This window comes from Vanessa cardui, chromosome 15, assembly GCF_905220365.1.
Source record: "Vanessa cardui chromosome 15, ilVanCard2.1, whole genome shotgun sequence".
NCBI lineage: Eukaryota > Metazoa > Arthropoda > Insecta > Lepidoptera > Nymphalidae > Vanessa > Vanessa cardui.
In genome coordinates this window covers 4,146,798-4,172,703 of record NC_061137.1, presented here as the reverse complement: position 1 = coordinate 4,172,703, position 25,906 = coordinate 4,146,798, and positions in this window count along the sequence as shown.

The window sequence follows — 25,906 nt, the reverse complement described above, 5'->3', positions numbered from 1 at the left end:
ATTTTCCCATACGTAAATTGAAATTTACATATATTTTTAAGAAAAAAAAAATATGAAATTAACATAGATACGAATAACTAAAATATAAATTGAAAATTGATTCAGTAATCTATAAATTCGCGGTAGCGTATGTTTTTGATGATTCTTCAAAAAAATTATTAAAGTTTCAATATTTTACTGTTATTTGGCATGATTAATTTCTCTTGTAATTTAATAAAAATCGTAATAATGTTTGTTTAACCGAAAACAATATTAATTTTTCAGAAGCAAAATGCTTAGAAATCTGTTATTTACTTACAATTGTATTTGAGAAAATTGCGTTTTTTTGTCAACAGCGAACGGACAGACGGACAATGTACGTCTGAATGGACGAATCGGTAAATTAATGGGGTCTGGTGTTACATCGATGCATTATAAATTTATATAATGGAAAATGTTGATTTATATTTAACATAATACAGTTTCGGTTCTCTATTAAATTGAAAACACTGCATATTTTGCAATTGTATGCAATTAAATTAAATTACAATTAATAAATATAACGGTACGCCTTTAAATTGTAAATTATTCACAGATTCTGATGAGTGAAATTTTTGTTAATTTAAAAGTTGGAAACGTAATATTAAAGAAGAATAACGCTTGTTATGTAATTATATTAAAAACATAATAAATCTTAGTGTTGAATACTTTGAATACGTTTTTATGCAAATTGTTACAACTACATAATAATTTAATGAAAAGCAAGATTCCTTGCGGCGGCTGCAGATAAAAATGTCATAATGTCGCATGTCGCCTTAAATGCCCCCCCGCTCTATACAATATTTAATAAAATTATTTTCCTCTTGACGTTTTTTCTTTTAAAAGTTCATTATTATTTTAATAAGACAATATTTAATGTTTTCATTTATCATAACATTGTATAAAAAAAAAACCTTGCTCCTCGCTTGCCACTGCCTGTCCCTATCTATGAGCTTAGATCTTTTAAATAACGCAACATTTCTTGATGGTAGGGCTTTGTGCTAGCCCGTCTGGGTAGGTACAACCCACTCATCAGTTATTCTACCGCCAAATAACAGTACTCAGTATTGTTGTGTTCCGGTTTGAAGGGTGAGTGAGCCAATGTAACTACAGGCACAAGGGACATACCATCTTCGTTCCCAAGATTGGTGGCACATTGATGATGTAAGGACTATAATATGTTAATATTTCTTACAGCGTCATTGTCTATGGATGATGGTGACCACTTACCATCAGGTGGCCCATAGCCCAGTGATTCGAGTGATTCGAGAGGAAGTTTTTTGTGTATTATTATACTGGATACATGGATAATATAGTAAAGAAACACTGATATTTTAGAAGTTTCTAATATGATGTCATAAATAAAAAAAAAAACTGTAGTAAATTTAGTATCAGTATGCGAAGCCGGCTCGGGTCGTTGGTATAAGTTTATACGTTATTACTATTTTATCAACTATGAAAAACATATAGTTATTAAACAAATTTAATTTACACGAGTGTTGTTCTCGAAAGATTTAATTAAGCAAGATTCCTTGCGCTAGACAAACTTATCACAATGTTTCCGTGAATTCCCACGCGTCTTCTTAGCGGCAACTAATGGCAACCGCGGCTTGCGGACGTATGGCTGGATGCTCTAGGCGGAACACTGCTTACTACAAACATTTTCTCTTTAAACAAGTTATACTTCAGAATATACTCATATTTGAATGTCTTTTCGAATATGTTTCCGCTGCCTCGATCGCGTATTGGGCTTTAGGTCTATTTATCTGGAATACAAAAATAACTACTGCTATCTAATACTTATAGTATTCTATCTAATCTATCTAGCTTTGTAGGTCATTTAAATTGTTTTAGCCGTTCTGGAATCCACTAACAAACGTCCGTCCAACCTTTTATAATATTAGTAAATTTAAGTATGGATTTGTGCATGTTCGTGTTTTAAGGTACCATACAATAGTAACATTAAATATTGTGTGTCCTTGTGTTTCGGCTTTAAGTGTGTGTGACTTACAATGTACAACTATTATATATAGTAAGACAGATAAAGCGTTATATATAGGATGTTTTTTATATAAATATTACATGTTTTGTCATATTGTTTAGATTAATAGAAACAACTTTGAATTTCCACTCTTAAGAAACTATTATAGATTGATACAATTACATAACCAGATAAATATAGAACCAGAACTTCATTCGATAAATACTAATTTCCTTATGAAACTTTATGCATTATTTATAAAAACAAATTAAGGCACATGAAAACATTTTTTTAATTTATTTTTTACGATTCATCTACGCGATCTAAGTTGCCCGTGCCTTTTTTTTTAAATTAAATTTATTATTTTTGGAAATTTACAGAAGCTACTATTCTAACATTACCAGCTTATTAACTACTGTAAACCGAAAAGCAACGAAGGTCTCCTCCACCTCTGATGTCTATATATTTTTTATTGTTAGCATATGTTTGTGGTGTGTGTTTCTTATCGGTAAGTAATTACATTTATTTATTTAAGATTTAATTATACGTGCACACAAAAAAAAAAATGTTTTGAAGGGTTTGAACACGTTATCACTGATTATGATTTCCGTGTACTAGGTCCAGTTCTACCACTGAACTAAATTGGCACAGCAGTACATACTAATAGTTTTATTGTATTAAATAGTTAAATATAATAAATTATTCTTTAATTTATAAAAAATGATAAGCGCGTAAAAGTCTTTCGACGTACAACATACATGTTTAAGCGTTAAGCGGTTTAAAGGCTTAGAAAAAGGTTTTTGATAATGTTTATAAATATACAAAATTAGTCATTATAATGAATAAAATGTGTTTAATAATTTTTAAAAAATGTTCTAAAACTATGTCCAGTATTTAGTGTTGAAAGCAAACATCTGAATAAGTTAACTGTTACCATTATTTCCTTTTAAAGTGACGCGCGGGAATTCTAGACGTTTCCCGAAATATATTCGTCCATTGCGACGATTTCCCGTATATTTATTCTTAACAAATTAACCATTCAACGATTTTTTGGTGTATTTTTTGTGTCTATAAAAACTAAAATAGTAGAATGTGATTTGATTTGAAATTCAGCTAGAGTTGGCATTCTGTACAAATAAAAAGAATATGATCATGAATTAGTATGTGAAATGCGAAATTACCTATAAGAATTTTTATAATATTTAAAGGTTATGCCCTTCAAAACAGCCTATAACCGATGTCAGTTTATTAATTTGGAGGAAGTTCCTTCCATAAAAAACTAAAAAATATACTACAAACAAAAAAAGTATTTATATTTCTAATATTTTCAATTAGTTTTAAAGTATATTAAAATAATTAAACGAACGGAACGGAACGACATAAAAATACAATATATTGTATTTGTCCTTCCACGTTTTAATAATGCAGTATTAGTTTTAGCATTTATTTTAGAGCTGACGCACATCGAAATTCTATAGTTGCGGGCCGTGCCTTGCTTAGCTGGCTTTAGTTTTATTATTATAAGGCCGCCGCGCTATTTGTCTAGTCGCGATGTGTTATTTTCGACTTAGGATATCTACATTACGATTTACATTGGGTTTTTCGTAACGTGCACTAATGTTACCAGCATTGAACCTCTTACATGTAATGTTGATAATGTTCTTTAAAATATAAAATTCAAATAGAATTAATGTACTTTCAGTTTTTATATAGTTTGATTAATAAAGTAAACACTATGTCACTGTCATTTTCATTTTCAGCGTTTCATATCTCAGAATCTCGTACTTATAGGTGAAAAATAACGCGACAAAAGAACTAATATCTTAACATAAGTTGATTTTTTGTGTGTCCGTTCTAAGCAGTTTTTATGGATTGCACATCTCCTAAACATTGCGAACTACTAAAACATTATCAGTTCTTTTGGGATTTGACATTTTATTATCCCTATCAATAATATAAATGCAGAAATATGAGTTGGTATTTCTGTCATAAAACAAAGAAAAGAAATGGCATTATTTCTGAAGGGGAGAATTACCTAGGTATGATCATTGAGATGAAACTAACTACAATAACAATAACTTATGAACTGGAGTGAGACTTCCGTTTTTGTTGGTGTTAAAATAATTTCCACGCTTCGAAATTTGGATATAAATTATTAAAATGTTTCAAATTCCCGTCCTAGATGACCTTACATAACAATCACTCTGCTTGTTACATAACTCCTGATGGAAGGAGACTGCTGATGTTTTAACATATATTTTAATAGCATTGTAAAACCCGGCAATATTTTCCCTTTGTATATAGACTTATTGTCAAGGTATATAACCGTAGAATAATATAAAAGTAAAGTAGAGTAACAGCCTGTAACTTTACCACAGCTGGGATAAGGCCTCCTCTTCAATTAAAGAGAGGGCTTGGAACATATTCCACCACTCTGTTCCAATGCAGGTTGGTGGAATGCACATGTGGCAGAATTTCGATGAAATTAGACACATGCAGGTTTCCTCACGATGTTTTCTTCACCGCCGAGCACAAGATGAATGATTATGAAGCACATAATTATATATAGTGGTGCTTGCCTGGGTTTGAACCCGCTATCATCGGTTAAGATGCACGCGTTCTAACCACTGGGTCATCTCAGCTCATAGAATAATATATATAGGTTATATGGTATGTTATTACACAAAACACTAGAAGATATTTTCTTTAAATTCTAAGCTTTAATATTTACAACGCATGAATGCGTGAGCGTTTATATGAATACCAAGTTTTCAAATACGTCTTAAGTTATTTATGAAAGATTAAATAAGTTATCTAGAATTGTAAAACATATTTTGTGATATTTAATGTAACATAAGATTTAAGATTAAATTCCATAAATCGTTTTGGCATTGTGTTCTAAGGCTTTTTGTAAATACCTTTGAAGATTTATGAAAATATTGAATAAGTTTACACAAGATTTTAGACAAAACTTTCAAAGTATTGTACCTTAAACGTTTTGTATCGTCAATACATGTTCTAAATTATTTATGTTTAAGAAATAATAAACATTTTATAGTGATGAGTTTTCTCTTTATCGTAATAGTCGTTATAGGTGTCCGTAGTAGGGATATATAAAATTAATACACTTTGGGTATTCTATAAAAATGATAAATTATGCCTATATTCGAATTTCGATTGTGGCTTTAAATCTATAGACCTATAGGCAATTGCCGTAAAGAATGTTAGAGCCGTTGGGAAGACAAATGAATGGTCTCAATGCTAACCGCTGGACCAATTCGGACGGATTAATGTCATATCGTTGTTTGTTCACAGGTTTTTTTCCCTTAATATGATGCTGTACATATACAGGAGATGATAATTGTCAGTTCATTATATAGATTCATTATATAATGTATGTAATATGCAACGATTTTTGAAGTGATAACTTCTTATGGGAAGGTAAACCTCTTCGTTACGTAACGCGTTACGGCGCCAATGTGCCTGACTTTTCTTTCTCTAACTACTATATATACTAATCATTAACATATACAAAATTCTAATGTTAATATTCAAGAATTGTAATAAAGAATACAATACATTATATAAACAATTTTTTTTATTACTAAAATTAACCTTTTTTTACCTTTTGTATTAGTATAGTTTATCACTTCCTTAAGGCGTTTTTTGTCGTTGTTTTAGAAATCATAAATTATTATGCTGTTCATGAATGACATCAAAGTTGATCTTAAAATTTGCAGTTTTCAGTTCTGGAAAAGGTCCTTTATTGTGTATAATTGGCCTTCAAACAATACATTTTGGCAATGCAAGTAAATCTTATTCGTCACATTGCAAATATACTAGCAACCATTGAATCTAAGTTTCTACGTAATTTGTACCTGTAATTAAACTTGGTCGTTTCCTATTCAAACCGAAATACAGTACTGGAACAGGAAACGTTGCTTACAATACAATACAACACAAATATGCTCTTTTGTATACTAACGAATAAAATATAGCTTTAAGAACTTCTTTTAAACAACGTTTGGTTAGGGTTGAATTAAGTGTTAAGGATTTTTCAAACGCACCAGGTACATACAAGGGAGGGCAGCAGTTGGAGAGAGCGTCATGATATTAGCCGCCACGGCATGCAGTTCAGCGTCCTACCGAAAGTACGCAAATACCTAGTTGTTTCATATTAATTTACTTACTATCCCTATACAGACATTAGTCATGAGTTGGTTGTGGTACGTTTTACAGTCCTGAAGCGTAAAAATGACAATAAATATAGACCACGGGGAGTCCTTGTGCTCCCGTACAGTGCGAGAGATGCGGTGAGGGGAGGATAACCTTCGCCTCTGATGAGAGCTCCATTTAGCCATGAGCGGAGCAGAGCAAAGAAAGGCCCGCGGATGCATTATACCGACATGATCCTGCAGCCTCTCCGCTACCTTGTGGAGGACATCAATCCATGTATTATCATACATCTCTAAATATGAAAATGATAGCTTAATTACATCTAATGTTATTCTTACTTTCAAGCTTATGTTTTTTTAATACTTTTTGTATAGAGCGTTGATATGACATTGATTATTCTGAGAATATTTACCTAGTTGACACCTATTTTATACGTATTACATACAAGTACGTAAACTGATCACATTGTCAGGACGTGTTCTATGATTTGTGTTATCGATTTGATTGTGTTTCGTTTTGGTTATAGTTTGTTGGACGTAAAATGTTTGTGCTTTCATTATCGAAGAAAAAAGCCGAGATGGCCCAGTGGTTATAACGCGTGCGTCTTAATTGCATTGTTTTTAATTACATCTAATGTTATTCTTACTCTCACGCTTATGTTTTTAATACTCTTTTTAATGGAGCTTATATGACATTGATTATTCCGAGAATATTTACCTAGTTTACACCTATTTAGTATTTATTTAACAAGGCTTTTCCCAGTAGTAGACTAAAGAAATGCAAATTAACGAAGTTCGAATTTATACTGAAAATGGGTTTTAGCAAAGATTGATGACCTTCCGTATTCAACTTTTGTATCACCTTGTTTCAACATGCGAGCTCATTAAAAGACGCAAGTCAGCCGACGCAGGGTATTCACAGTTATGAATCGAGATAGCGAGTTAAGATAGCCATGCATGTTCATTCAGACCAATAGCGGTCCATTCAGGACGGCAAATAAAGGTTTATTTCGAGCATTTAGCAAATAGCCTTAATAGCTGACCTTCAAACAGATGAAAACTCATAAGCAAGCATAAAGCGCAATATTTAGATGTTTAAATGGACTTGGATTTATTTACACGTAACCTTTTTTGTGTTTGTTTTGAGAAAATGTTGTTTCATCTTTATTGCAGAACATGTGACATCATTTTAACAACGAATTAGGAAAATATAATCAAAATGACAATTTCAATAATTTAATTATTATACAAGCTTATGTGCATATTTTTTCTATCTTGTTATGTCGTAGTTCAAACAGACGATTTTTTATATTTACGATATGCTCGTCAAGGTCGCATACGAGGTTGTACTTTTATTACGTAACAGTAATGTATCACGAAAACAATACGAACAGTATTTAATTATTTTACTGGTAAATACTTTTTGTTTTAAATATATATAATGTCATGTCAAGTGAACGATATAATGAGGTATCTACCAAATTATTTTTATAGATGTGTATATTTTACAATTATGTATTTCCTAGGTATATGCCTCCGTTATTATTAAGGTCATGCAAGGGTTCTTTGATAATAAAAGCACAGACATTTCACCTTCAACAACAACACCAACACCCTGTAAATTTCACACTTCTGTGCAATGGTCTCCTTTCCCTTTGAGAAGGTTTGGAACACATTCTATCACGCTGTTCCAATGCGGGTTGGCGGATACATATGCATGATATGAATTTCCATGAAATTAGGCACATGCAGGTTTCCTCGCGATGTTTTCCTTCACATAAATATTTAGCAGTGGGTTTGAACCCGCAATCCTGAGTTAAGGCGCACGCGTTATGACCACTGGGTCGGCTTTCTTCTTCGATAATGAAAGCACAAACATTTTACCTCCAACAAACTATAACCAAAACGAAACACAATCAAATCGATAACACAAATCATAGAACACGTCCTGACAATGTGATCAGTTTACGTACTTGTATGTAATACGTATAATAGCAGTGTTCGTTAAAACTTGAAAATAGATATTACACAGTATCAAAGAGAATATTGTTGTGATTTTTGATATTTCGTCAATGACAACTAACACTACGTACGTTTCATTATTGAAAAGAGGAAATAAAATGAACGCATCAAAAATCTATTTAAAGTTAATATACATTAAATTTTTTTTTTGAAATGTTTCTTAATTAAAAAAAAAACTTTTTTTTTAATTTATCTGAAACTGATGTTACGTTTGAATATTGCTTGTGTACGAAATGCGAATAGCGAATGTATCAATCTACCGCAAACAAAATATACTACTAACTATTATTGGTTCATTATTATGTGACATATAAAAATAAAGTAAAAAAAATATTTAAATAACCAGGCTGATACCACTCATGTCATTTCATTTCATAATGTATGGCTTATAAACATTGCTTAAGGGTTGGTATGAAGAAACTTGGGACTCACTGCAAAACCCAAGTTTGAAATGTCCGAATGTGATATGCGATATTATCTGTATTAACTTTAAAATTAATAAAATATAAGTATCAAAATGGCTTATCAATATTAGTCAGTTATCAACATTTTATGATTAAGATATAAAGAGTAATCTTCTTACAAATGTTAAATTAATAATGAAAGAAAGAGATAACTATACTAATAAAATGTTTGAATGTGTTCAATGTTTAAACAAAAGACTATCTATCGTACTCCACTGTTGTGGGTTCGCGTATATATTCTCATGTATGTATAGATTGCTCATTTATCTCAGAACTTAATTGGTTACATGTTGTGTACCCGCAATGAAAAAGCGTAAATGGATCTCCGTCTTTACCCTATTCCGGAAACGATGGTGATAATTGACAGACATTTGGAGGTCTATTCTTTGAAAGTAAACTCATCTCTTTATTTCATTTCAAGTTTGTGTGTCTTGAAATAAAGAAAATAATAAGCAATATTGATTATTTTAGCATTAAGATAATATCACCAGTATATATTTCAATCCTATAATCAGGAAAGACTGTTATTGAAAACCTTTCTCAATACATAAAATATTCGACATAATATTTACAAGGGGTGATTTTTGAATAACATCTTACACAAATTACTATTTAAATATATTTTTTTATAGTATAGATTGGCGGACGAGCACATGAGCCACCTGATGTGACCTGATAGTAAGTGGTCACCATCACCCATAGACAATGACGCTGTAAGAAATATTAACTATTTATTCCTTACATCGTCAATGTGCCAACCAACCTTGGGAATTAAGATGTTATGTCCCTTGTGCCTGTAGTTACACTGGCTCACTCACCCTTCAAACCCGAACACAACAATACTGAGTACTGTTATTTGGTGATAGAATAACTGATGAGTGGGTGGTATCTACCCAGGCGGGCTTGCACAAAGCCCTACCACCGAGTATTATATATTAATATTGAATTAAATAAAAAATAATGTCTACCTCCCGTCATTTATACCAAACCACGTGTGTAAAATTTTACCTCATTAGATTTGTGGAATTCATTTACTATGTTTAATTAAAAGCAAAACAAATGTATATTTTTGTAGATTTATTAATAGGAGAACATCGTCAATAGGATTAAATAAAAACTTTTTAAAATTTAAAATATTATTAATATACTTTCAGGGACAATTTAATAACTGAAATAAATTTATAGATTGGTTAGTTCTGTGTATGTGCTTAAAGCTACGTTGAAATATATTGACATATTTATGGTGTGTAAGATTTGACGTGGGTGCGACAGCGGCTGGCGGCAGATGCTCTTGTTTGTGTTCCGATAATTAGCAAAGCAGCTTACTGTTCAGGATTTGTCTCTTATTCTGGATAGATAGGAAAGTGGGTTATGTACTTATTGACACTACTCTGTTATATTGATAATGTGTAACTTTTGACAAAACGTCGATGCAATAAAATATTCCATCAGTTTATATTATTATGTAATTTGAAATAAAACGTATATAGTTTTAACGGATTTGAATCGCGTATATCAATTATTTTTAACATCCCGACGTTTCGAGCACTTTATAGCGTTCGTGGTCACGGGTAGACCTACCACCAGTACCAGTCTACAGATCCGTTAAAACTAGTTTTATTACAATGTGTAATAATCGCGAAAATTTAAGACAACATTATTATATAATTTTATCACAGGATACGTAAATTTAATCGTATTGTATCATAATTATATGCTGTTGATGAAACAGAGTTTTTTTCCGATTGTTCTCAGTGCAATTTCCATTCAAATCCGTTCTAGCGATCGCAAAAGTATATTGTTATTTTGATACTTAAAGTTCGTGTCATTTTTGCCATAATATAGAAACTAGCAGCCCGTTTCGGCTTCGGCAAAGTGGATATTTTTACCTTTTATTTACATTTTTTGTTTCTTTCTTCCGACATGTTTAACATATGTCGTTCTATTTCAACTTATTTACACAAAAATCTTATTAAATTATATACCTAACCTAACCTAACCCTTATGAATCCACATGAAAATCCGCTCAGTAGTTTTGGTGTTTATCGAGAACGTACAGACGGACAGTCGCGGTCGGGGGACTTTGTTTTATAATTTGTAGTAATAAACTATTCTATTTCAACTTATTTACACAAAAATCTTATTAAATTATATACCTAACCTAACCCTTATGAATCCACATGAAAATCCGGTCAGTAGTTTTGGTGTTTATCGAGAACGTACAGACGGACAGTCGCGGTCGGGGGACTTTGTTTTATAATTTGTAGTAATAAACTATTCTATTTCAACTTATTTACACAAAAATCTTATTAAATTATATACCTAACCTAACCCTTATGAATCCACATGAAAATCCGGTCAGTAGTTTTGGTGTTTATCGAGAACGTACAGACGGACAGTCGCGGTCGGGGGACTTTGTTTTTTAATTTGTAGTAATAAACTATTCGTACATGCATGATATTTTGAATATTTTTCATAATGGTGTTCAAATACATCTTTAGAAATAAGTGAAGAACCGGCATCCGAGATATTTTAATATCGTGAATAGTTCGAAGGCGAGGTGGGACGAAGGGGCTTCATATTCAATTCCATATAAAAATAATTTTATTGCTAAAAGACCGTGAACTACACCATGTTCCTTAAGCCTCGGCGCCCCGGGCGACGCTCGTGTGGAGCTCCCTCAACTGTTCACTATTTTTCTTTTGATAAAATAAAATTCTAAGCCGAAAATAGCTCTAGGGAAATTTCTAGACATGAAGCGGATAAGAAAACGAAATAGGTTTGCTATGATAAACTAAGTACAAGACATTCTAAGGAAAATTATACGTTATTTTAAGAGCTATTCTGATTGTAATTACAATGTAATGATTTTACGAAAACACCATCACTTGTTCCTTACAAATAATATTATCAAATATAGGGAAAATTTTTTTTAATGAATTTGTTTGTTTTATAAAAGATCCTTTTATTATTATCAGTGTAAAATTCGTGATTTATTACGTTTACGGAAATATAAATTGAATTGTAAAACTTATAGATATCATTGGACTAAAGATGGCTTAAGTCACAAGTCTTATTTTCAAGCTGTTGTCATGTTGGATGTGATTTGAATGTACATAAACTTTATAATAAATAATGAAAAAAAGGCGACTATAAATGCTCAGTTTTTGATAGGTTTTTAAATATTAGGTTGGGGAAAAAGTTTGTTGTAATAAAATCTCTTTGGCTATACCATTTGTATCTGGCTGGTTTTGGTATCATTAAAAAGTTTTAATTTTAAAGAAGGCACTTCCAAATTCAAATCAGGAATTTGTGTGATTTTCATTTGTTTTTATTGTTGTTAAAATGAGTGAATCTAAAGAAGGAATTCGATACATTTTAAAATTTTACTATAAAAAAGGTAAAAATGCAACTCAAGCCGCGAAAAAAATTTGTGATTTTTATGGACCTAATGCAGTATCTGTGAGAGTAGCGCAAGTTTGGTTTAAGCGTTTTCAAGCCGGAAATTTTGATATCAAAGATGCATCTCGCTCTGGTCGCCCTGTTACGGACAAAATTGATGCCATTTTTGAAAAAGTGGAACAAGATCGGCATATTAGTCGTTACGATGTTGCTGAAGAACTGGCAATTGACCACAAAACGGTTTTGACTCATTTGAATAAAGCTGGGTACACAAAAAAGCTCGATATATGGGTGCCTCGTGAACTCACTGAAAGAAACCTAATGAACCGTGTACTCATTTGTGATTCTTTATTACGATGTAATGAAACCGAACCATTTTTGAAGAAGCTGATAACTGGAGACGAAAAGTGGATCACATACGACAAGAACGTGCGAAAAAGATCGTGGTCAAAGGCCGGTCAAGCTTCACAGACTGTGGCAAAACCCGGATTAACTCGCAACAAGGTAATGCTGTGTGTATGGTGGGATTGGAAGGGCATCATTCATTATGAGCTGTTACCGCCCGGCAGGACCATCGATTCAGAACTGTATTGCGAACAATTGATGAGACTGAAGCAAGAAATTGAGAGAAAGCGGCCAGAATTGAACAACAGAAGGGGTGTGATTTTTCACCATGACAACGCTAGACCTCACACATCTTTAGCCACTCAACAAAAATTACGAGACCTTGCACCTTCAGATTTTCATCTGTTTCGGTCTCTGCAGAATTCCTTAGGCAGTGTCAGGTTAACATAACGAGAGGACTGCCAAAACCACTTGTCGCAGTTTTTCGATCAGAAGCCCCAAAATTTTTACAGCAATGGGATCATGTCACTACCAACAAGATGGCAAAAAGTTATGGAATAAAATGGCACCTACATACTTTAGTCAAATGTAAATAAACTATAAAAAAAAACTTTTTGAATTTTCATATAAAATACGAAGAAACTTTTTCCCCAACCTATTATAAACAACAATAGGCAGCAATCGCCAAGTTTGTCTGACAAATAAGATACCCCAGGGTGCGGTAAGTCATACATTTCGCCAACAATTACAACGAATATGTCCATTGATTTTTTTAATTAGAGTGCGGGTGACTTTTGGATATAGAACAGTAAAAAGTCCACAAATCAAAGTGAGCTACTGTTTGGAATAGTTTAACACTTAAGTGTAGTACGACACAACTTACATGTAGCATCGGCAAAATTCGTAAAACCGATCATATCCGAATTAAGTACACTATCCCAAATTATCAATATTTATTTTTTATGTGAATATGATACACAAATTAAATGAGATGTTATATCATATGACCTAATATTATATTCGTCAACTTGACACGCTCATTTACATGCACTGTTGAACTGACGTGAGAATCTATAGCGACGTTTAGCGTTGAATGGCGCGATAGGGGGCTATTTCTATTGGTTTATAAATCGGCAGTAATTTTATTAAATTTGTCGATGCTACATCTAAGTTGTGTCGTACTATAGTCGAGCTATTCATGTAAAAAATAGACATTAATGCGGGACAGCGAATTTCACTCCATTCGTTTCAGGGCCGGCCGCGCCTAATAAATTGTTACGATTTTTCTTTGACGCCTGTAGAATGTTTCTGTTGTATGATACAAGTTAAAGGCGATATCATTTAATTAAATTGTTTTAATGAATGAAATATGCTTTATTGTACACCACAAACAGAAATAGAGAAAGCTTAGGATTAAACACAGAAAAAAATGCAAATGTTACGTAATTTCAAGTGTTGTACAATGATCGGACTTATGGCTAATTAGCCATCTTTTCCAGACAAGCCAATCTAATCCAATACTATGTCTATATTAAAATTGTAAGATAGGCGTGGGCGGATTGAGAGTAGGCGTAGAACTTGGGCGTTGAACTAATCCATATTATCATATATACTCAATAGTAATATTGATCTATATATATAATTACTTAAATTTCTCACTTTTTTAAGCAAATCAACCTAGTCGTATTAGCTAAGACTTATAATTGAACTGACAAGAAACAACCTTAAAGGTACCGTAGGTTAATTTATTTTGTAGATCATAGCTTGTCTTTACTTATTTTTCCATTCCAATAAATATTCCCAATGGAGTCTAGCTGATTGTGTACAACAAACAATAGTACACAAGTGTCTGCTAAGTGTATCTACTATTTGCTTACAACCAGAAATAATTCAGGCGAAGAAAACCCGCTTCTTTGTACTGATCAAACCCGAGTCCAGGGCCTTTTGATCTGCGGCTTTACAACTTAATCACTAGACAATGGCACCGTTTAAAGGCGAAAAAAACTCAAAGAAACTACTGTTAGCTGTTACAAAGTACATTCCAGTTTATATGCAGTGTAATATATTACTATAAAGTTATAAAATTCTCCTGCAAAGTAATGATTCATTCTTAACTTTATGAGAGAGATTTACTACTGTAAGTACCTTCAGTTACTGGATACGACTTTCTTGAACTCAAGGTATGCTAATTTAGAATTAGATTTAATAGAAATTTTTGTGTGTAATTTTTCTAGTAAAGCATATGTCATCCCTTTAAGTTTATTTTATTGCTCTCTTCTTATTTTGTGTCAGAATTAGTCACAAATAATTTGCGGAATAACAGTGTTTATTTATTTTGTTGTGTTTTGTTGTGTCTCTAAATGTTCCACCGTTGTTTCCCTGTTTTTGAGGAGAGTTGGGACTTGGGGCCCGTTTTATTACGCGTACCAACATTCCATACAAGATTTCCTTAGAATGTTTTCCTTAAGCGCCGAATTAAATTTAAAACAACAATTAAGCGAATAAAAAATCAGTAGTACGTAGATTTGAAAATGCAATATAAAATGCATATTTTATATTATGCAGTTTACGTGTCCTGGCCACCGAAAATTTCGAATAAAAAAACAAATTAAATTCTTTCGAAATTCAAAATACCTGCAGGATGTACATGTTCAATAATACAAATATCATAAATGTAAAAGTAACTCTGTCCGTCTATCTGTCTCGCTCTTTCACTATCAAACCAATGATGAAATTTGCTTAGAAGCAAACTTGAACTCTAAGGACCGACATAGTTACTTATTTGGCTAACACATGACAAATATCCCCTAAAACGTTAGCGAAGCCGCGTCTGATATCTAGTAATAAATAAATATAAACTATGTTATATCACATCGATAAATGTTATGAAGACTTGTACCACATACTGATTTATTTATTCCCTCGCTAGTATTTGCCTGCTATACTCTACCGGAATGTTAAGAATTGAAAGTTTGACCTTTAAACGTGGAACGAGGGCGTTGAAACAATTTTTTAGTTTTCCGGTAAATTAAATTTCACGATACAATAATTCTATCACGTTTTCATTTCTATTGATTCGAGGATTATTGATATAACTTAATTCAGTTGTATCGAGGTTAACTACCTCGATACAACTGAATTAATAGACCACTTCCGGTCTAGTCTAGTCCCAGATCGATGTACTTTTTATCAGTATTTTGTGCCTGCAACTTCGTGCATATTTCAATTTAACACTAATTATAAAGTAGCTTAAGTTACTCCATATTACATCAGCTATCTGAAAATCCTGTTAAAATCGGTCCAGCAATTATACAGATTAGTCCGAACATACAGACATTCATACAGACAGAAATCGTAAAAATGCCGTGCATATGTACCTTAAGTAAGAAGCGGTTATTTTAAAGTTAAAAACCGACACTTCAACTTTATTATATGTATAGATTATATAAATGATTTCTAGGAAGAAAAAGCGTAATCCTATCCTTTTTGGCCATGTAATAAAATATATATCGAGACTTGATAGGACTTTTTTTAAGCGGGTAAACACCAAAATAGAATATTTCAAGGTTCAACACCAATAGTTCCCATAATTGTATTTTGATTTGGGTGAGTTTGCCAGGAAATTGGACAAATTTGACTCACGTAATTAATTATTATTTTACTTGGCTTTGTGTATTCCCGTCTGGTTCGGTACCCACTTATATGCTATCGCCAAAGAGTATTATTTAATATTGTAGTAATCCGGCTTAAAGGATGAGTAAGTCAGTATAACTACGGGCATAAGTGGCGCATTGCGATGGACTGTAGACCGATTACCATACCACGTCGTCCATTTGCTAGAGCGTTTATCAATGCTATAAAAAAAACTCAGTGGACACATTGACAGTATAAAAAGGAAACTTCATAATTTAAATTTATTTTTTATCTGTATTTTAAATTTCTACCGAATTAAAAAAGCATTAAAAATTTAAACCAAAGTACAGACTTCAGTTTCACTTTAATATTTGTCATTCGGATGCGTAACGCGGTTCATGCATATTTGATGGCCCGTCTGACTGCGGTACACAATATAAACATAAACGAAATAAAACATACTCCCATGGGCGTGTTTAATTCTCTTTTTAAAAATTCATTACATCGCTGACGTCATTGTTATATGACCTTAATCGAAGCTCCGAGCAAAAAGTTTTTAGTTTAATGTATATTAATTAATTGAATTATTTTGTGTTCCTGTATGTTTGATCCGCTTAAAAAAAATATGGTTTTAGTTAAGTTGTAGTTGACAACCGCTAGAGATTTTGCTTGTTACATTAAAATTTATTACAATGTATTTCCAACAATATTCTTCCTGATGCCTTCGAAGAATATAGTTAAGCTTATTATCATGAATTTTGGAATCCAATTTATAAAACGATTAAAAAAAATATCTTTGAAATTATTCGTAATTTTTTTTTGTTACGAAATAAAGTTTGTAGTTAGGAGTATTATTATATTATTTACAATCTCCGTCTGAGATTTTGCGGATACTGGTGGAAACCACGCTAAAAGTATGAAGCGTTAGTATTATTATTATTGAGACCATGAAGAGATACAAGGTTATAAAATCGTACTGATTTTTAAGGCACGAAAAACCCATCGCAGCCATATACACACTCTTTGCATTGAAACCTTTGTACCGGTATGTCATTGTATTAATTTGTAGTAAAAAGTGATAGTAAGTAATCACTGCAAATATATGTTAGCTCCCTCAGTAAAATTAACAAATATATTTTTTTTATAAATATCATAAAAAATTTCTCACTTGGCCAATGTGCCATTAAACTTGGAATCTAAGAATTTATGTAGTACACTGTTGTAGTCGTGCTTCAAATCGGAACACGACAATTCTGATACAAAACATCACTGTTTGGCGCTATTGAAACTCGCACAAAGCCCTAGCTAAAGTAAGGTTAATAAATAAATAACTCAGTATTATGTAGTAGGTTGATAAATAATGACCATAGATTCATAGGATCTATGATTTATGATATAAGTGGTCAATCAACATGTCATATTAATCTAACAAGAAAGAAACAACAAATTAAAAGCAATACAAAAATTGATTCATACTAACTTATCAAAATGTTGTCTGCACTTGATAAGATTTTATTTTGATAAGAGCTCATTGATATGTATACTCTAGTGGACCCAGGGCTTCATAAGTCGCCACTCCTCTTTGTGAAATTATTAATTAATTATTACAAACATCGATACCATTACGTTGAAGTTTGCTCGATCCAATTTTTTTCTTTCATTCTCTTTATTATAAGAAAATACTAGAAATCTGTTCATTAATATATATTACATTACTTTAAATAATAAAAAAAAAACAATAATTATCTCGGAAGATAATTAATTGGAAACGAAGTCTTAATTAAGTATATTTAAGTCGTAACAAAAGCAAGATACAAGAGGAATGAAAATAAATATGGAAATGTAGTTTTAATAACATTCCGACGACCTCATTACGAAATTATCACGACCTGATGGAGTTCTGAAGAGCTCTTACAAGCGAATTTACAATGCACAAAGCTATGTTACGTATGATTAAAAAAAATATTTAAATATATATTTTTTTTATTTGAGGTCAAGTCAACTCGACCGAGTTAATTAATAAAATGTTGATAGTATTGGTCGAGACGAGTGACTCGTCACAGATCATCATAAAAAATACTTACGACCCAGATCTAAAAAGTGATGTGAATCGTTGTGATGGCAAACCATGACCAATCATTAATTAATAAAATACATTAATGATAATAGAAATAGAAATTTTTCGACCTCCGTGGTCTAGTGGTGTGTACACCGGTTTTCATGGGTACGCCACTCCTAGGTACCGGGTTCGATTCCCGGCCGAGCCGATGTAGATTACCATTAGTTTTCTATGTTGTCTTGGGTCTGGGTGTTTGTGGTACCGTCTTTACTTCTGATTTTCCATAACCCAAGTGCTTTAGTTTTACTTTTTTTTTTAGAGTAATGTGTGTGTTAATAGAAAAGTATATGGAGTATCTCTTGCAAGCCATTTGATTATTCAGCCATTCAGCAGTCTAATCTTTTTACTAAGCGGCGCTGTTCAATTTGTGGCCTAGCCAAAACTCAATATGAATTTTTTTACATTCCAAATTGCGTCGAAAGTTAGCACTCTACTCTATGAACGGAAAATGATTTGACAGAATGTCATGCAAGGTTGAAGGGCCCGCTTTGTAAAATGTCTATTAATTGTAAGGCTGTTAGCTACAAATTATGTATATTAAAGTACGAGGTACAAGTTATATATATCAAAAAAAATATGTTCAAAATGTGATGTCAAATACATATAGCAATTGACACGTTACCGCTCGTAGTCAGTAATATTGAAAAGTTGGTAGCAGTTGATATATGTATATACTTTGATCTTATAACCATCATCGTTAATCGTTATTATTTCCTCTATTTAGTCTATTTATTTTATTCTTTATTGCAAGGATTGTTATGGAGCTCCGAAACCGTTATCAAATGCCGATAGAAATTTATTTATTCTATTATCTCAACTGACTCTCTTAATGTATTGTATTTTAAAACTGCGCTTTTTCTGTGAATTTATATAATACTGTATAATAGTCTAAAAATAGAGTCAAAATAATATCTTTTAATTTTTCCTATTAGACTTTCTAAATAATATAATATCCGTAATCGAAGCTATTCCTAACAATAATTCGTAATAATTTCGTATCCGTAACAGTACCAGAATTTTCTAAATTCATGTATCCGTATACATATCCAGCTTCAAAATGACCTCCAGAACCATACCATACTTACTCATACTTCATATTCAAACATTTCAAAAAAATGAAATTAATTCGTTTTTTATTTAATTAAAAATGTTGCGTAATTCTTTTTCCTCTTATTATACTGAACGGTATTTATATGTCATCGTTAGATCTCTATTTCCTTAATTAAATATCGTATAATTCGAATTTTATATTTAATTAGTCAAGAACAAATAGTATAATGAAGTATTTAAATTAGTACATAATTATGGAATATATACGTAATTATAATTAATTGATTCACTGTTTGCTAGCTTAGTAAATTGTAGTGATCAACATTACTTGTGCCACATAAATTATAATTTTTTTGATAAAAACAATATAACATTTTATATGAAAGAGACACAATTAGGTGTCAAAGGATTAAGATTATCTGTCGCACCGATTATACTATAATTATAATATAATTCATACGTCAAATTGATTTAACGATTTTATTAGTTCCAGCATCTGCACTAATCTTTCTTCAATTTCATCAATTGACGTTCAAGGAGTCCTTTTTTATACACTGTGACACGTCATTACCTAATGAAATGAAATTTATTCAATTATATTCATATTAAGATCACTTATCAATCTTGCATAGCGGTAGTAAGTAGTAGTAGTAGTAGTAGTCAATTTCCCACTGCTGGGATAAGGCCTCGTCTTCCATTAAGGAGATGGTTTGAAACATATACCACCATGCTGTTCCAATGCGGGTTGGTAGAATGCATATGTGGCAGAATTTCGATGAAATTAGACACATGTAGGTTTCCTCACGATGTTTTCATTCACCGCCGAGCTCGAAATAAATTAAAAAAACAAATTAAGCATATATATATATATATAGTGGTGCTTGCCTGGGTTTGAATACGCAATCATGCGTTCTAACCACTGGGCCATCTCAGCTCGTAGCGGTTTTAATGAATAATTTAACATTAAAATTCAGATGAAAAAATACTGTGTCATACCGTTAACATAATGGAATAATAAAAATCATATGATATTAATATCATATTATATCGATATCAGTTTATTATCGAGGTGTTTTCAATTAATGTTCTCGTGATTATTAAGCCAAGCAATAAATATGTAATTATCACATATGACATGGACAAAACCCTTTATTTACTCAGTTTCTATTGTATCAATTTCATCCTAGTGTAATTCAAATATATCCCGTATAAAACAAAGAGAGCAATTAGTATAGACTTTTTAATTATGAAGATACGTTCTTTATGAACATATTTTTTGATTGAAAAATTAGAACATTCACATAAAATTTCAGATAAAACTAAAATTAGAATTTATTGCTATAGTCTAAAAGTAATCATTCTTTTTATAAACAGAGCTTCATATACAACTGTGTAAATGTGTGTTTGTGTGTGTGTGTGTGTGTGATTGTGGATTAATACCAACGAAACAACAGATACCCTTTAATATTGATGCTGATTGGACTATTAAGCCTTTCACTGGTGTATCGTTCAGATAAACTGCGTATTTTTGAATGAATGTTAATTTAAAACGAGAATTGATGTACGATCACCGTTTGTTAGCTATATATGTAAAGTATATAGAAATATAGTACATTCAAGTGAAAATGTTAATTTTCATAAAATATACCTATCTTCCTCCAACTTTATCATTATAATATTTCATTTTTTCGGACGTTTAGATATACGTCATTTAATTAGAAAACGGCAGGAAGGTTTTACGTAAATGAGTGAACATAAATTCAAAAGCTAGCGGTATTTGTTTTATACAACCTCCTTATAATAATATGTATAATTTTGCTTTGTATATGTTATTAATATGAAATGAAAAATATAATTATTTTACTTACAAAATTTCGTAGCAGTAAGAACCCGTATATCTCAACTTAAGGTTGCAGGTTAAAATCCAGGCAAGCACCACTGAATATATGTGCTAACATATTTGTGCTTAATTTGTCTTTATAATTAGTCTCAAGCTCGGTGGTGAAGGAAATATCTTGAAGAAATCTGCATATGTCTTAGCTCAATGAAATTGTGCCACAAGTGAATTCACTAACCCGAATTGGAGCAGCGTGGTGGAATAACCTGACCTTATCCCAGCAGTGGGAAATTTACAGGCTGTTACCGTAATAATTAATAGTATCAGTACGTCATATTAAAAGCACAAATATATAAATTTGATAGTAAGTAGAAGTAAAATAGTTCTTCCTTTTATTATTATAAATATGGAAATTGATCCTAAAGTTTAAGATAGATTCTGAATAATGTTCCAATAGGAAATCCTAGCGGGCACATAGCTTGTTACGTATAGAATATTTTTTGAAGTCAAAAACATTCCACACTTCTACTGCGTGTAAAATGTTATATTCATGACAGCTGTTTGAAGTCTTGTTATAAGGTTTATAAAAATATAAAATCGTTGAAAAGTTTTATTTTGATTTCAAGTGTCACTCCGCTATTTTGATGGAGAGTATTTTGTATTGTATTGTATTTCCACCTTCAACTGAATGAGGCAATCGATACGTGGACTTTAATATATACATTTTCAATTTACGTATAAAGGAAAATAACATATATGTACGTTTATATTTTAGTACTATTAATAAAGCGACGGCAGTTGATTTGTTTGTTTTCCTCGTTTGTATAGCGGCTAGTTTATATAGTCGAATAGCCCTAGGTTCAAACATTGGTCCGACTATTAGAAATGTAATTCAAAATTTTTGTATTATATTCAGAGTTAGACGTTGGCACACTTTTTTTTAAAGATAACTTATTGGACTGGCATATATACCTCATAGTGAGCACTTTCTTACATTGGCGCTGTAAGAGGTACATATCAGAAGTGTCAACACTGGGAAATAAGTGGTAATCTACTTTGTACTTCAGCAGTTACACTAGATTAGTAATCCTCACTGACAAAAAACTATACAAAGTATTACTCTTTGGCAGTAGAATTTGTGATGAGTGGATACTTACCCAGATGAGTTTACACAAAGGAGTTGTAAAATGTAAATATCATTGAAAAGCCATTACATTTTAAACTATCGCGCCTCTGAATTTTCCGTCTGTTCCGTAATTGCTATAGCGAGGGAAATAAATTTCATAGAATCGAAATTACAAAATTCTTAAACATTACTTAATAAGTTAATTGATAGTATGTAATATATTGAGTCGAGATGGCCCAGTGGTTAGAACGCATGCATCTTAACCGATGATTATGGGTTCAAAACCTGGCAAGCCCCGCTGTTTCATGTGCTTAATTTGTATTTATAATTCATTTCGTGCTCAGCGGTGAAGGAAAACATCGTGAGGAAATCTGCATGTGACAAATTTCATAGAAATTCTGCCACATGTGTGTTCCACCAACCCGCATTGGGACAGCGTGGTGGAATATGTTCCAAACCTTCTCCTCAAAGGGAGAGGAGGCCTTTAACGCAGCAGTGGGAATGTACAGGCTATTGTTGTGTTGTTGTTGTTGTATGTAAATAAGAAAAGCTTTATTTTATCAGGATAATAGAGTCAAGTTTCTATGTGAGTTGTGACTTTCCTCATATTATTAATAAAATGTCGTTTTTTGTACAAATACTTAGAAAGAATTATTTGCATCCAGGAATTTACCTTCTTTTTTTAGAAAGGTATTGAAATAAAGCTACTGTACAAATTATTACCGTGTGGAATGGTGGCAAGAGCACTAGCCGCATTGCAAATCCCTCGGCGAAAAATTGTTACTCCTGTACCCAGTTTAGGCAATAACGGCCGGGGATTTACGTCTCTTAAAATGTTCTTTTTTAACGTCTTCAACTACAAAAAAAAAAATACATATATTTGCATTTAATACACAACCAAGTTAGTTTTATATAATTTGATCGTTAAAAGAACTTGTATGTTCAAAATGAGTGGAATATTCTCAAAGGGCATTGAATGGAAAGTCAATGGACTGACCGAATATTAATCACGCCAATTTTTGAATATACTTATTACTGATAGTTAAGGCTTGTTCAATTATTACTGCTAAGTAAATATTGAGGAATTCAATTCGTAAAATGATCTATATAATATTAAAGTAGCTCAACGTCGTGGTTTCACACTTATTCGTTGAATACGATATAAAATAAGTTTTTTACAGATGGACCTTTCGGACGTACTTAGAATAACTTACCAAAGTTTCTTAGCAATCGAGAGAATAATTTAGATACGAATAGAGAACAAATATACAAACATTCTTCTTTATTGATATAAATGTATATATAATATGTAAGTTCGCCCATATTCATTGTTTACATACTGACGTTTTTAGGTTTAAGCAATCACAATGTCTAATTTTATTTAGATTCCTGCTATAGTTAAGTCATAAGCAAGCGAGATAGACTGACTATATAGGAATAAATTACAAAAAAAAAATTTATATCATATATTTTTTTAAATCAGATTATTTTCGGTGAACCATCATCTCGTAAAAACAAATAATTCATTTAAAATTAAAAAATATATTAGTAATACGTTTATAAATTTTATTATAGTTAGTTAATTAAACTTTAATATAAATTGAGTTTGTTACATTTGATAGAAACTATTTTAAAAATAAAATGTTAAAATTCCTTCCTAAAAGTAATTGGTATTTCTGCTATCAGTTGCCGAACACTAATTGAGTTATGTAATTGTTTTCAATCTCGACTCGTGCGGCTACATTTTGTACGACAGAGAACAATTTATTGCATATTTCGGTTTGAAACTGTTGAATTAATTGAATAGTATATATATCTAGCTATATATAGATAACGTTTCAAATAATACGCTTGTATATATCTATATTTCTATTCTGTAGTAGCTTCAAATGTGCGTTTTTATTTAGTTCTTTTTTCAACTAAAATTCAATTCAAATTTGTGTTATTATTTTTAATTGACAATTTTGATTTGATTTAGGTATGTTTTGTGATATTAATGTGTCTGTGACATAGAATTTTCAAAATTATTTCAATATTAATAACTTTATTAGTGATGGAAAATATTATTAGAAAATTTTAGATTCGTTACCGTAATATTTTGTATGTATATATTTATATATTTTGTTCCTGTTTCTTGAGGAAATTAATGAAGTTGCTAATTGCATGAGGTTAAAATTTGTAACAATAATATATACAACACGAATATTATATAATGGGTAAGTTAACATGTTTAATTACAGATATATCAATTAAGAAATATTTTACAAAATCCCTTGTGTATAGATGCTTCACTCTGGTCAATAAAATACTTCTTAGGCGAGGAATTATTAATTATACGCGAGCAAACAGCTTATTAACTGTGTAATTATTTTCCCGTGTAAACTCAGCCTTTGAAACTAAGCTTTGTGTTAAACACAAAGAAGTGATTTAATTATTAATAGCAAATTATATTGCATACAAACAATATTCTTACATTTACGGTATTTCGTTATACAAGAAAGCCAGCTATCCAGAATTCAAACGAGCTACACAGCATTCCAAGTATTTTACTGAAGATGTTAAAAGACATACTCTTGTATTAAATTTAAAGCAGCTCATACAATTTTGACCTTTATATAAATATATTATGGAAGTGAATCGCGTGAATTGTTTATCATTCTCTATTTGCTGAGCTGACCGTATTTGTTTGGGTTAAATAAATATGTTGAAAATCACTGGGAGTGAAATTAGGTGACTGATGCTCGTTGGTTGTATTAATCCCATGATCAAAACTTATGCGCTGCCATAAAATAACGTATTTTGCATACATATTTTAAAGTGAATATTTCACTGCTTTATGTATTGCTTTTGATTTTAGCTCGTTATATCTCACTATTGGTATTCATTTTAACGAACTCTAAAATAAAATATTTTTGGAAATGATGAAGCTATTTAAATTGGATACATTTATATATGCTTAAACCAGCATAAAAAATAAACATTTTAACTATTGCCTTTCCCTGTCAATAATATTAAGATTGAATCAACATTTATATTGATTTATTGGCTTAAGATTTGTAAAACCTAATGACAATTTTAATACCATAAAGATATACTTCTCAAAAGTTTTTAGACAAAAAAAAAAAAATACGATAAATTGTTGCCTGAATTGACATGCAGTGATTACATTCACAATTAATAATAATGCCTCCAAAGTATCCTTTCCTATTAAGTATTATATAATAATTATATTATTATTTAATAATAGTATTATTTTTTCTTAGCCTTTGAACAATGTCAAAACAGAAAATATTATTAAAATAATAAATTTGATATTTCTTTTTTTTTGTAATAAAAACCGGTCGTCTTAATACGAAAAATAAAGTGCCTGAGAAGCCCAAAAATTTGTATTAGGTAGAAAGTGAACTTGAACCGAGCTGAAACTACTAATGAGGCACTTACGAAGATTTATAGAGATCGCGGCAGACCGCGCAAAAACTGTGGGTGAAGGCAGCCACTGCGGGCTAATAGAGTGCTTAGTAATATGTTAAACACTCGCTTTCATGGAGGCCTGAATGTCCAAATAACTGTAATAATTATCACCGTCATCACATAATTCGTAGTATACAATATAATGTTATTTATTGGTCAAGTTTATTATTGCTTTAAAAATATATTTTTTATTCCACACTAGAGTAGTCGCTCACGTCTTCGCTCGCTTTTAGGCAAAACAGTAGGTTATATTCTTTCTCGGA